Here is a 14,301-nt window from a genome sequence, read left to right as displayed (position 1 = left end):
ATTTTGTTTCTTGCTGACATTAACAGAACTGGGAGAAGCCCATAATGCATTAGGGAATTCCTAGAAGGGAGCCTACGCTCCAATGGTGGGTTCCGCATACTAAGAGGCCAATCCATTTGACAACTAATTGAGCGACAACATTAATCCCATTGGTAATTACACAACGCGCTGAGTATCGTTCCAGTGAAAGCCACTGAGGTTATTCCCCACGGGAACCTTTAAAGTTGTTCCAAAGCAAATGTAGGTTTTATGGAGAGCAAGTAATGGATTGCAGCTGCCATTGACCGGCCGGGGCAACTCTCCTTAATGATGTGTCTTCATCTGCCGCATCAGATACAAGCAGCATGTTAATATGGCCCGACTGACCCACAGCAATCTGTCATCGGGTGGAATTTATTGGTCTGCTGTTTCAGTGTAAACATTAGATTGATTTCTGGGGGTTACTAGACCTGAAGCAAAATGTACAGCCATAGTTACTATATGGCCAAAGAACTGTGGACTGATGTTGTAATTATTGGAATTGGCTGTTTAAGCCACAAACATTATTGCCGACACAGCTACTGCTACATCACACAGTGATATTCTTGACAGTAGTGTGCTTAATTCTTTGTGGCAACAGTTTGGGGATGGTCCTTCCCTGTTTCAGTATGATAATAACCCCAAGCATGAAATTAGGTTTATATACAGGGACACTGGAAAATAAATTAATTGGCCATGGCCCTGGTGGGCTGCACCAACCTAGACCCGATCCCTGCTAGGAAGCATTGGGGTTCCCCTGTAAACCTCCCTCCCATAATTGTGGCTAAGAAAGTATGAGCTATGTGACCTGGGGAGGGGAGGTGGTGGCGGTTAGACGGTGGTGCCCCTTGGGGTGTGGGGTGGCATACCCCAGTCTGACCCTATTTATACAGAAGGGGTTGTCTGTGATAGGAGTATAAGGAGTTGTCTGGCCTACACAGAGCCGTGACCTTAAGCCAACTGAACCCCTGTGGGATGAATTGTAACATCAATGTATGCTAGCCCTCATTGCCCAATGTCAATGCCTACACTTTAAATGGAAGCTATTCCCACCAACAATGTTCAAACATCTAGTGGAAATCCTTCCCAGAAAAGCAGATGCTGTTTTAGCAAAAGAGAGATTCCTTACAGATCGTAAACCAATTAATGGTAGGGGTATGCTATAGACCCCCTAATGTAAGGGAAGAGGAGGAGGCTCTGTTGCAAATAGAAAAGGCTGCTAGTTTGGGGCAAGTGATAATAATGGGGGATTTTAATTACCCTGATATTGACTGGGGCAATAGTACTGCCAGGACAGTAACTGGGAACAAGTTTATAAACTTACTGCATGACAACTTTATGTCACAGGTTGTTGAGGAGCCAACCAGGAACCATGCTATACTAGATCTAGTGATCTCTAATGACCCAGAACGTATAGCAAATGTGCAAGTGGTTGAACCCCTGGGTAATAGTGACCATAATGTTATTTCATTTGATGTTTGGTGCAGGAAACAAATTTACACGGGGGCAACAAAGACACTGAATTTTAGCTCCTTAAGGGCAGCGCTTCAGGGCATAGATTGGGGCATCATGTTTTCTGCTAAAAACACAGAGCAAAAGTGGTTCTCATTTAAAATCATAGTAAATCATTACTATTCTCAATTTATTCCATTAATAAGAAAATGTAAGTGTTAAGGATTTAATAGGTAAAGAAGTTAATAGGGAAAAAAATGGAAAGCTTTTAAGAAAAAGTCAGAAGGGACATTATGAGATGCTACTGATCAGTTATAGTGCAGTCTCATTGAGTGACATTATAACAAGCATATTCAGGAGTGCCATAGGGAATCAGTGGCCATTCATCTGCTACAAAATGGCAAAACTGAAAGATCCTGCCATCGCATGTGCGGCCATCTTTGGATTTAGAGTTCCAATCATGCAGAGTTCCTTGGATACAAGGTTGTATATGGACAGGATGCACCAAATGATCATTTATACAATACAATGGGCTCTGTAATGTTTAATATAATGGGCCCAGGGGCCTCAGTGTGAGGGATGCTCGTTCCTGTGGTTTCCTTGATTGATTTACGTTGATGCCAATGTCTTTCTCTCTCCTCCTCCTTTGCTCTTGGATTTCTCATTGCATTCAGCCATCTTTGAACTCAACGCTCAGGCCAAGGTTTCCTCCCACACAATGTCATCATCATGTTTTATACATTTGCTACTTAGTTTTACAAAGAATAGGAGGAAGAGAATACTATGTTCAGGTATAGAAACATTATCTTTCTAGAAATCTATGAATTATAGAAAGGCCATTTTCCATACAGTCAATTTGAATCACATTTTAAAAAATGTTTATTTGTTCTCTGTAATAATAAAACAGTACCTGTACTTGATCCCAACTAAGATATAATTACCCCTTATTGGGGCAGAACAGCCCTATTGGGTTTATTTCATGTTTAAATGATTCCCTTTCTCTGTAATAATAAAACAGTACCTGTACTTGATCCCAACTAAGATATAATTACCCCTTATTGGGGGCAGAACAGCCCTATTGGGTTTATTTCATGTTTAAATGATTCCCTTTTCTCTGTAATAATAAAACAGTACCTGTACTTGATCCCAACTAAGATATAATTACCCCTTATTGGGGGCAGAACAGCCCTATTGGGTTTATTTCATGGTTAAATGATTCCCTTTTCTCTGTAAAAATAAAACATTACTTGATCCCAACTAAGATATAATTACCCCTTATTGGGGCAGAACAGCCCTATTGGGTTTATTTAATGGTTAAATGATTCCCTTTTCTCTGTAATAATAAAACAGTACCTGTACTTGATCCCAACTAAGATATAATTACCCCTTATTGGGGCAGAACAGCCCTATTGGGTTTATTTCATGGTTAAATGATTCCCTTTTCTCTGTAATAATAAAACAGTACCTGTACTTGATCCCAACTAAGATATAATTACCCCTTATTGGGGGCAGAACAGCCCTATTGGGTTTATTTAATGGTTAAATGATTCCCTTTTCTCTGTAATAATAAAACAATACCTGTACTTGATCCCAACTAAGATATAATTACCCCTTATTGGGGGCAGAACAGCCCTATTGGGTTTATTTCATGGTTAAACGATTCCCTTTTCTCTGTAATAATAAAACAGTACCTGTACTTGATCCCAACTAAGATATAATTACCCCTTATTGGGGGCAGAACAGCCCTATTGGGTTTATTTCATGGTTAAATGATTCCCTTTTCTCTGTAAAAATAAAACATTACTTGATCCCAACTAAGATATAATTACCCCTTATTGGGGGCAGAAAAGCCCTATTGGGTTTATTTCATGGTTAAATGATTCCCTTTTCTCTGTAATAATAAAACAGTACCTGTACTTGATCCCAACTAAGATATAATTACCCCTAATTGGGGGTAGAACAGTCCTATTGGGTTTATTTAATGGTTAAATTAGCAGACTTAAGGTATGGAGATCCAAATTGGAGAAAATCCAGAAAACCCCAGGTCCCAAGTAGGGTTACCACCTGGCTGGTATTCACCAGCCTAACTAGTTAAATACCAACCAGGACTGTGGCTGGTATTACAAATTACTGGCAATGCAGCTGCTAGAAAATTTGTAATAACTTGTCCTCCACCCCCGGCCCGCTTCCGACCTACCCCAACCTGTTTCCTATCCCCTCTCCCAGTTCAATTTTTAGCCTGCTCTGCCCACTATTTCCCCTTATATACAGCCTAGCAATGTCATATCTGCACCATTTACGTCACAGCTCCACCCCTGACGTTATGGACCTGCTCCCATGTGGACCCACCCCTGCTGTGGCTGGTGAAAAGTCCCAATAAAAGATCCCATACCATACCTGTATAAATGAATATATATATATACAATATAACATTAGGTCGAGGGAAGTTCCTATAAAGGCAATGCTTTAGATGCTATAGACACTATGTATATACACAAACATAACATATTACAGTTCCAGAGAGGTGTCGGAGCCTTTTCTAACAAAACCATTCTCCTGTATCTCCTGGTAACTTTATATCAGCTCCGTTATGCTGGGATCCGTTTATAATTGGTGCTATTACAGGCTGAAAAGCAAATAATTGTACCGCTCTAAATTAGTGATGTGAATTGGATTATCCGGCCTTATACTGCCACCAGCAGTGAGCAGAGTAACTGTTCATCTTCCCCAAAACAATATCATGGGAATGTCGTGTAACTCAGCCTGCCCGTCCAACATGTGTCTCATATATCTGCCTTTCCCTATGCACAACAACACCAAACATTTAAATAAAGTGTTACCATTAAATCCGATGTAATAAACCTCATATGGCAGATTTTCATGGCTCAGCATGGTATATAGACTCTGCAGCCTGCTGAATAGGGATACATTCTGTTACACTGTTTGTCAGGCCTGGACTGGGAGTCAAAATATTCCCTGGCATTCCAAGTACACAGAGGCCCAAACAGCCCCCCAGCCCAATAAATAGTGAGTGACTATGGCATCTTACAGCAGCCCCTCTGGCATTTGCCAGAACCCACAGATTGCCAGTCCAGGCCTGCTATTGGTGATATTATAAATTCTGTCCAATATTTCCTCCTTTATTAATACAGATGGTTTAGGTGCTGAGCATAAAACTCTTTGCTCTATAAAGGGCAATTATATAAAATAGGGAATATCTATCCTGACCTAGAAATATGGTATCTCCCTGTAAAGGCTATGAGCAAACTCAGGGGCTGCTCTTTGTGCTCTGTGCAGGATAAATTCTATACTAACATAGGCTATCTCTGTGTTCAAAGTTATATTTAGAGTATTCCATTAAGGCCTTATTGGATGAAGATGCCCCCAGTTACACAAAATTTCACCACTAGGTAAACCACCTTCTGTGGATTATAACAGGGAAGGGGGATTATAGAAGCTGATCAAAAAGGTCCTGGCCTTCAAAACAATGGAACCTTAAGGTGCCCATACACTGGCAGATCCGCTCGCTTGGCGATGTCGCCAAGCGAGCGGATCTTCTCCCGATATCCCCCACCTACGGGTGGGCGATATCGGGAGAATCCAGGGTAATTTGATTGTTTGGCCTCAGGGTCAAATTATAATGACGGGTATAGGTAAAGTCAGTCCGGGGACCGAATCAACGAGCCAATGCAGTCCCTGATCCGACTAGATTTTCTAACTTGCCCGATCAAGATCTGGCCGATTTCAGGCAAGTTGTCGGTCGGGCAGGCCCGTTGGAAGTGCCCATACACAGGCCGATTAGCTGCCGAATCGGTCCAAGGGACCCATATCGGCAGCTACTATCGGCCCGTGTATGGGGACCTTTAGGCATGACTGAAACTGTTACCTGAGCCAGTAACTCATTGCTAGAGACTAGAGAATATAAAGCAAGAAGATAATTAGAATTTTCCCTACATAACAAAGTAAATAATCAAAGCAGCAAATTTATAGAAAACAGAATTTTCAATAATCTAAGTAAATACTGTATTCTATTCTATGTATAAGTGTGGGTCTTTAATAGTTTGTTCCCTTCTATTCTACACCGTTCCAGTCTGACTTTAGAATTGTATATAATTTGCTATGATTGTTGACCCCAGAAACCATGCTTTTAATGCTAGAGTAGAAAAGTAAGAAAATCAACACATTTTATACTTAAAACATTTTTGTTGCTATGGATAGTGACCTGAGCAACCAAGAACCCGGCTGGAGGGAGAGTAACAAATCAGAAATTAAAATAATGCAGAACAATAAACACAAACAGAAAAAAGCCAATTGTGAAATGATGTAGAATAAGCTTATAACTTTTGATATCCTTGGAGGCAGGTTAGCATTTATCACTTCTATATCTGTGCAGAATGGAGAGGAAAAAAACACAGGTTTTATTTTATGTAAAACAGTGATTTCTGTGCATTTATTCATAACATGGAACATACTGTGTGCGCTGAGTAATGCTCATAAAGAGTAATGCTTTCTCTACAAGTGTGAGATGATTTCATGTAGAAATAATAAACCCTGGCATCTTTATATTGCTGTATGAGTAGAAATAGCTATTATTATATAATATAGGTTGGAACTGGTGACTCGTGAAAAAGAACTCTGCCTGCAGTATCTGAGTTACAGAAAGAATGCAGGTTAGGCAGGTTACTATTATTTGTATATTTGTATATAATAATATGAGTTAAGCTAAACATATACTTACGGCACACTGACACAAGTGTTGGTTAAAACAGGAATAGGACCAGTTATCATTATGATCATAAAGAAAAGATTGAATTAAATAATTGAAATTAACTTTGGATGTAAGTTTGGTACTTCTGTCAAGAGACTGTGGCTGCAGACTATTAGCCCCAGGTTCTATAGTTGAAGGGAAAATGAGAAGGGACTGGGGCTGTGGGATAGCAGGTATAGTAGGGAGAGATGGTGCCTATAGTAGCAGTGGGATATTAGCCTCTGGGAAGGGACTGGGGCTGTGGGATAGCAGGTATAGTAGGGAGAGATGGTGCCTATAGTAGCAGTGGGATATTAGCCTCTGGGAAGGGACTGGGGCTGTGGGATAGCAGGTATAGTAGGGAGAGATGGTGCCTATAGTAGCAGTGGGGGGATAATAGCCTCTGGGAAGGGACTGGGGCTGTGGGATAGCAGGTATAGTAGGGAGAGATGGTGCCTATAGTAGCAGTGGGGGGATAATAGCCTCTGGGAAGGGACTGGGGCTGTGGGATAGCAGGTATAGTAGGGAGAGATGGTGCCTATAGTAGCAGTGGGATAATAGCCTCTGGGAAGGGACTGGGGCTGTGGGATAGCAGGTATAGTAGGGAGAGATGGTGCCTATAGTAGCAGTGGGGGGATAATAGCCTCTGGGAAGGGACTGGGGCTGTGGGATAGCAGGTATAGTAGGGAGAGATGGTGCCTATAGTAGCAGTGGGGGGATAATAGCCTCTGGGAAGGGACTGTGGCTGTGGGATACCAGGTATAGTAGGGAGAGATGGTGCCTATAGTAGCAGTGGGGGGATAATAGCCTCTGGGAAGGGACTGGGGCTGTGGGATAGCAGGTATAGTAGGGAGAGATGGTGCCTATAGTAGCAGTGGGGGGATAATAGCCTCTGGGAAGGGACTGGGGCTGTGGGATAGCAGGTATAGTAGGGAGAGATGATGCCTATAGTAGCAGTGGGGGGATAATAGCCTCTGGGAAGGGACTGGGGCTGTGGGATAGCAGGTATAGTAGGGAGAGATGGTGCCTATAGTAGCAGTGGGGGGATAATAGCCTCTGGGAAGGGACTGGGGCTGTGGGATAGCAGGTATAGTAGGGAGAGATGGTGCCTATAGTAACAGTGGGGGGATAATAGCCTCTGTGAAGGGACTGGGGCTGTGGGATAGCAGGTATAGTAGGGAGAGATAGTGCCTATAGTAGCAGTGGGGGGATAATAGCCTCTGGGAAGGGACTGGGGCTGTGGGATAGCAGGTATAGTAGGGAGAGATGATGCCTATAGTAGCAGTGGGGGGATAATAGCCTCTGGGAAGGGACTGGGGCTGTGGGATAGCAGGTATAGTAGGGAGAGATGGTGCCTATAGTAGCAGTGGGATAATAGCCTCTGGGAAGGGACTGGGGCTGTGGGATAGCAGGTATAGTAGGGAGAGATGGTGCCTATAGTAGCAGTGGGATAATAGCCTCTGGGAAGGGACTGGGGCTGTGGGATAGCAGGTATAGTAGGGAGAGATGGTGCCTATAGTAGCAGTGGGGGGATAATAGCCTCTGGGAAGGGACTGGGGCTGTGGGATAGCAGGTATAGTAGGGAGAGATGGTGCATATAGTAGCAGTGGGGATAATAGCCTCTGGGAAGGGACTGTGGCTGTGGGATAGCAGGTATAGTAGGGAGAGATGGTGCCTATAGTAGCAGTGGGGGGATAATAGCCTATGGGAAGGGACTGGGGCTGTGGGATAGCAGGTATAGTAGGGAGAGATGGTGCCTATAGTAGCAGTGGGGGATAATAGCCTCTGGGAAGGGACTGGGGCTGTGGGATAGCAGGTATAGTAGGGAGAGATGGTGCCTATAGTAGCAGTGGGATAATAGCCTCTGGGAAGGGACTGGGGCTGTGGGATAGCAGGTATAGTAGGGATAGATGGTGTCTATAGTAGCAGTGGGGGGATAATAGCCTCTGGGAAGGGACTGGGGCTGTGGGATAGCAGGTATAGTAGGGAGAGATGGTGCCTATAGTAGCAGTGGGGGGATAATAGCCTCTGGGAAGGGATGGGGCTGTGGGATAGCAGGTATAGTAGGGAGAGATGGTGCCTATAGTAGCAGTGGGGGGATAATAGCCTCTGGGAAGGGACTGGGGCTGTGGGATAGCAGGTATAGTAGGGAGAGATGGTGCCTATAGTAGCAGTGGGGGGATAATAGCCTCTGGGAAGGGACTGGGGCTGTGGGATAGCAGGTATAGTAGGGAGAGATGGTGCCTATAGTAGCAGTGGGGGGATAATAGCCTCTGGGAAGGGACTGTGGCTGTGGGATAGCAGGTATAGTAGGGAGAGATGATGCCTATAGTAGCAGTGGGGGGATAATAGCCTCTGGGGAGGGACTGGGGCTGTGGGATAGCAGGTATAGTAGGGAGAGATGGTGCCTATAGTAGCAGTGGGGGGATAATAGCCTCTGGGAAGGGACTGGGGCTGTGGGATAGCAGGTATAGTAGGGAGAGATGGTGCCTATAGTAGCAGTGGGGGGATAATAGCCTCTGGGAAGGGACTGGGGCTGTGGGATAGCAGGTATAGTAGGGAGAGATGGTGCCTATAGTAGCAGTGGGGGGATAATAGCCTCTGGGGAGGGACTGGGGCTGTGGGATAGCAGGTATAGTAGGGAGAGATGATGCCTATAGTAGCAGTGGGGGGATAATAGCCTCTGGGGAGGGACTGGGGCTGTGGGATAGCAGGTATAGTAGGGAGAGATGATGCCTATAGTAGCAGTGGGATAATAGCCTCTGGGAAGGGACTGGGGCTGTGTGATAGCAGGTATAGTAGAGAGAGATGGTGGCTATAGTAGCAGTGGGATAATAGCCTCTGGGAAGGGACTGGGGCTGTGGGATAGCAGGTATAGTAGGGAGAGATGGTGCCTATAGTAGCAGTGGGGGGATAATAGCCTCTGGGAAGGGACTGGGGCTGTGGGATAGCAGGTATAGTAGGGAGAGATGGTGCCTATAGTAGCAGTGGGGGGATAATAGCCTCTGGGAAGGGACTGGGGCTGTGGGATAGCAGGTATAGTAGGGAGAGATGGTGCCTATAGTAGCAGTGGGGGGATAATAGCCCCTGGGAATGGACTGGGGCTGTGGGATAGCAGGTATAGTAGGGAGAGATGGTGCCTATAGTAGCAGTGGGGGGATAATAGCCTCTGGGAAGGGACTGGGGCTGTGGGATAGCAGGTATAGTAGGGAGAGATGGTGCCTATAGTAGCAGTGGGGGGATAATAGCCTCTGGGAAGGGACTGGGGCTGTGGGATAGCAGGTATAGTAGGGAGAGATGGTGCCTATAGTAGCAGTGGGGGGATAATAGCCCCTGGGAATGGACTGGGGCTGTGGGATAGCAGGTATAGTAGGGAGAGATGGTGCCTATAGTAGCAGTGGGGGGATAATAGCCTCTGGGAAGGGACTGGGGCTGTGGGATAGCAGGTATAGTAGGGAGAGATGGTGCCTATAGTAGCAGTGGGGGGATAATAGCCTCTGGGAAGGGACTGGGGCTGTGGGATAGCAGGTATAGTAGGGAGAGATGATGCCTATAGTAGCAGTGGGGGGATAATAGCCTCTGGGGAGGGACTGGGGCTGTGGGAAGAGATGTATATATAGCAGTAGTAGTGGGGAAGGGGCTATGATTTAAGCTTAAGGTGATAACAGTACTACTGTTACTCATTCCCCCACCTATTTAGTTATTGTTACTTTTATTAATATAATGTGGGGTTCACAAATCTAAAGTTGGCCCTGAGGGTTTATAACTTAATTATAATAATTTGTGGATAATGAGACAGAAACTTGATGAGCTTTGCTCTCTGATGACATAGATGGGGAAAGAGTGCACCATATGGAGTTCTGGAGCTGGCAACTTTCTACAGAATAATAAATGTAGATTTGCCAGAGAGCCTAAGCAAGTCCTCCTGCTACGCATTCAAATGCCATAGATATAGATTCCCTTTAAATCATGCTTGACTACGAGAGTCCATCAGAAATGTCTTCCTTTGGGATGTTCCCCAGTCACGGAAGGCAGTCACATAGAGCTCTCTTCTCAGCCCTCAGCAGCAGTGTCTCAGCCTGGAAGGTAATTACAAATAATCAGCTTTTTTTGCATGTTCTTGCAATGCCATTTATATAACATTCCATACAACACCCCCACCCCCCACCCTGGGAGTGCTTACTAAGCTCAATATATTATATATATATATATATATATATATACATACAGGGGGAACCTGGAATACTTTCTTCTGCACAACTCAGCTACTATAGAACTACAAAGAAACAAATTTCCAGCTTTTGGACCCCACGTGCTGGAAGAGGTGGATGGTGTTTAACAGCCTGAGGTGACAGTAGGCCTGAGTAGGAGTAACTAGCAAGAGAATATCTAGTATAAATAAATCTAAAGCAACTGGACTTGTTAAGAAATCATTGAAGACGTTTCACTACTCATCCGAGCAGCTTCTTCGGTTGAACTGAAGAAGCTGCTCGGATGAGTAGTGAAACGTCTTCAATGATTTCTTAACAAGTCCAGTTGCTTTAGATTTATTTATACTAGATATACCATGACCTGGATGAATGAAAATCTTCATAGACATAGCAAGAGAATAGATCTCAGAAGTAGTAAGTGAGCAGCTTAAAGCTCCACTAAGACGTGTAGAAGGATTACTATGCTGGGTGTCACCTGAGAGTAGGGTCTCAATTGGACAGAGGTGGGAAAGAAGTACATCCCATGAAATTCCACTTGGATGTCTCTGGGTGTACTTGGGTGGTTGTTACTAATATTCTGCCTAAGTAATACTATGAAGATACTATCAATTTACTATTGAGACTGTTATTTATTTCAGTAAATAAACAGTTAATTGTTTACAACCTCTGGCACTCGTGTTGTTATCTTCCTGTGTGTGATCAGAGGAGCTAACACTTCCTCTACCTATCCTGAGAGGAAGAGAGTAAGGGCTAATACTGTATATGCTCTTCTGGGGGTTGCAGGGAGTTTTACCCCAGTGTCTAAGCAAAAGGCACTTCTGTTGCTAGTACAGAGTACGGCACTGCACTTACAAATAGGGTTACACATAACTATTGATTGATGGGGAGGAAATTCAAAAGACATAGAACATATAAAGGTAAACACAGGTCAGTGGCAATTTGCAACCCTGAAGCAGCCTTTCCAATGCGCCGAAATCCTGACTTAAAAAAACCCACAGGGTGCTGCTGCAAGATTCTCCCCTTGTCTCATGGTAGCAGGGCTCGGGGCAGAACGGAATGGTATTCATCATAGGGTACCTCTGATTTCTAAACTTCTCTACTTATTTTTTTCAGATTCTCTGAGGTCTAGCATGGTCCTAATTTGGTGCCACTATTTAAAAAAAGGTTCCCATTTTTAGCCTGAAGACTATAGGCCTGTTAGTCTGACAGTCAGTGGTAGGAAAGCTTTTGGAAGGGGTGATAAGCAATAAGATACTTGAATACATTGCAACATGGTTTTATGCATAACAGAGCTTGCCAGGCTTATTTAATTGCCTTCTATGAGAGGTGAGCAGGAACCTCAACTATGGGATGGCAGTGGATGTGATCTACTTAGACTTTGCTACGGCATCTAAAACAGTAACACACAGGTGGTTACTGGTTAAATTAAAGAATATTGGCCTGAAACATAATATTTGTACCTAGATAGATAACAAGCTGATGAACAGACTACAAAGAGTGGTGGTAAATGGGACCTTTTCTAAATGGACCAGTGTGGTTAGTGGAGTGCCGCAGGGGTCAGTCCTTGGTCCTTTGCTTTTTTACTTGTTTATGAATGGCCCATGGTGGGCATAGAGAGTAATGTATCTATTTTTGCTGATAATAAATTGTGCCACTTTGCAGGGTGATCTGACGAAATTGGAAAACTGGGCAGCAAACTGGAAAATAAGGTTCAATGTTGAGTGCAAAGTTATGCAGCATGGTACAAACAACTTAAACTTAAGTTCTACACTAAATGGTAGTTTGTTGGGGGGATCTTTAATTGAGAAGGATCTGGGGATTTTTGTGGATAACAAGTTGTCTAATTCCAGGCAGTGTCATTCTGTGGCTACTAAAGCAAATAAAGTGCTGTCTTGTATAAAAAAGGGCATTGACTCAAGGGATGAGAACAGAATTTTGCCGCTTTATAGGTCCCTGGTAAGGCCTCACCTTGAGTATGCAGTGCAGTTTTGGGCTCCAGTCCTTAAGAAGGATATTAATGAGCTGGAGAAAGTGCAGAGACATGCAACTAAACTGGTAAAGGGGATGGAAGGGTTAAACTATGAGGTTAGACTGTCAGGGTTGGTGTTGTTTTTGCCCTGCTGGGTGATGTTGTGATGGCAGATTCTATTAATTCCTATAAGAGGGGATTGGATAATTTCTTGAACAAGCAGAATATTCAAGGATACTGTGATTTTAACATCTACATTTATTTTAATATAGGTATTGTATGTATAGTTTATATATGTGAGTATATAGATAGGACTGTATATATATTTATATATACTTTAATTTAGCCACAGATAGTAAATATACATTTTAGTTATATTTCCTTTTATCTCCTGTGTGATTTGTGAGGCTCAGTTCCTGCTAATGGTGTGACAGATCTGTAACTGCTCCTCTGTATGTTCTGTAATGGAACGTCTACACAGAAAGCGGATAATCAGGTCAGGATCAATCACAGCCGAAGAGGAAAGACTGCAAATGCAGGGAAATAAGCCGTTAAACTATACTATCTGCCACCATGAAAAAATCTGCTGCCCTCAGGGCAATGTGAGACTGCGTTGTCGGCTAAACAGCATTATAACATGGGGAAATCTTTACATAAAATTCCGTCCAATTAAGGAAAACGCCCACAAGCGCCAAGGGAATATATATCAGACGTTAGACCAATATTCCTAAAGTGTATGGGCTGTCATACAGGTCAGTAATAGCAGTATTGGGGAGCTCAACCCTCTGTTAACTTACCCAAACGGGTATCAGGTGCAAATACTGGAAGAACCTCACCTTGCATGGGGGTCAATATCCAACAGCAAAAAAATCCAGTAGCACACTGAAGATGTAAATCGTGAAAAAATTGTATTTTATTTGCCCAAGTACATAAAAACAAGCAAAGAGCAACGTTTCGGGACCCTCCGGACCCTTTCTCAAGCTAATGGTGCACTATTTAGTGTGCAAGTTATAAAGGTAGTGAAATGGGTGGGGATAGAGAAAACATTCCCTGCTCCAGTGATAGCATGGTTAATTACAACAATTTAACCCCATATGTGCATACTAACAACCAGTCCTTAAATATTCTTATATAAAAATGTTAAAAGCATACAAATATATATTTATTTAGTCCACATTTGTGCAAAATTAGAGATCATTGTGTCAAATATCAGCATAGTGTATAACTGGAACACTCATCTCTGAGACGTTTAGAGGACTAGTTCAGCACATCATACTCAGTACCTCCCTGAGACTCATTGTAGTATGCTGGAATAGTCTTCCACCCTCAGCGTATCCAGTGTTATCTAGTTAGTAACCTTTAAAAAGAGAAAGATATAAATATATATATATATATATATATATATATATATACAGTATGTTATATGTTGGTGAAACTATACAAAAAATAAGGGACCGCATTTCTAAACATAAGTCCACTATACGCAGGGGACTTACAGCCTTACCAGTTCCAGCACATTTTCATCAGGCTAAACATTCTGTCAGCCAACTTAAATTTCAAGTGATAGATACTGTTGAAATTCCCAGAAGAGGGGGAGATAGATTGTTGCAATTGAAACAAAGAGAAATGTTCTGGATTAATAAATTGGACACAATTTGGCCCCGAGGTCTGAATAGAGAATATACGCCTGCAATGTTTATCTTTAAGTGAGTAATTTCGATACCTGTGAATGTACATATATTAGTGTATTTTTATATCTGTTACTTTATGTGATGTATCAATATATATATATATATTTATATCTTTCTCTTTTTAAAGGTTACTAACTAGATAACACTGGATACGCTGAGGGTGGAAGACTATTCCAGCATACTACAATGAGTCTCAGGGAGGTACTGAGTATG

Source organism: Xenopus tropicalis, chromosome 1 (genome assembly GCF_000004195.4).
Source record: "Xenopus tropicalis strain Nigerian chromosome 1, UCB_Xtro_10.0, whole genome shotgun sequence".
Taxonomy (NCBI): domain Eukaryota; kingdom Metazoa; phylum Chordata; class Amphibia; order Anura; family Pipidae; genus Xenopus; species Xenopus tropicalis.
Note: the sequence above shows the minus strand (reverse complement) of the source record.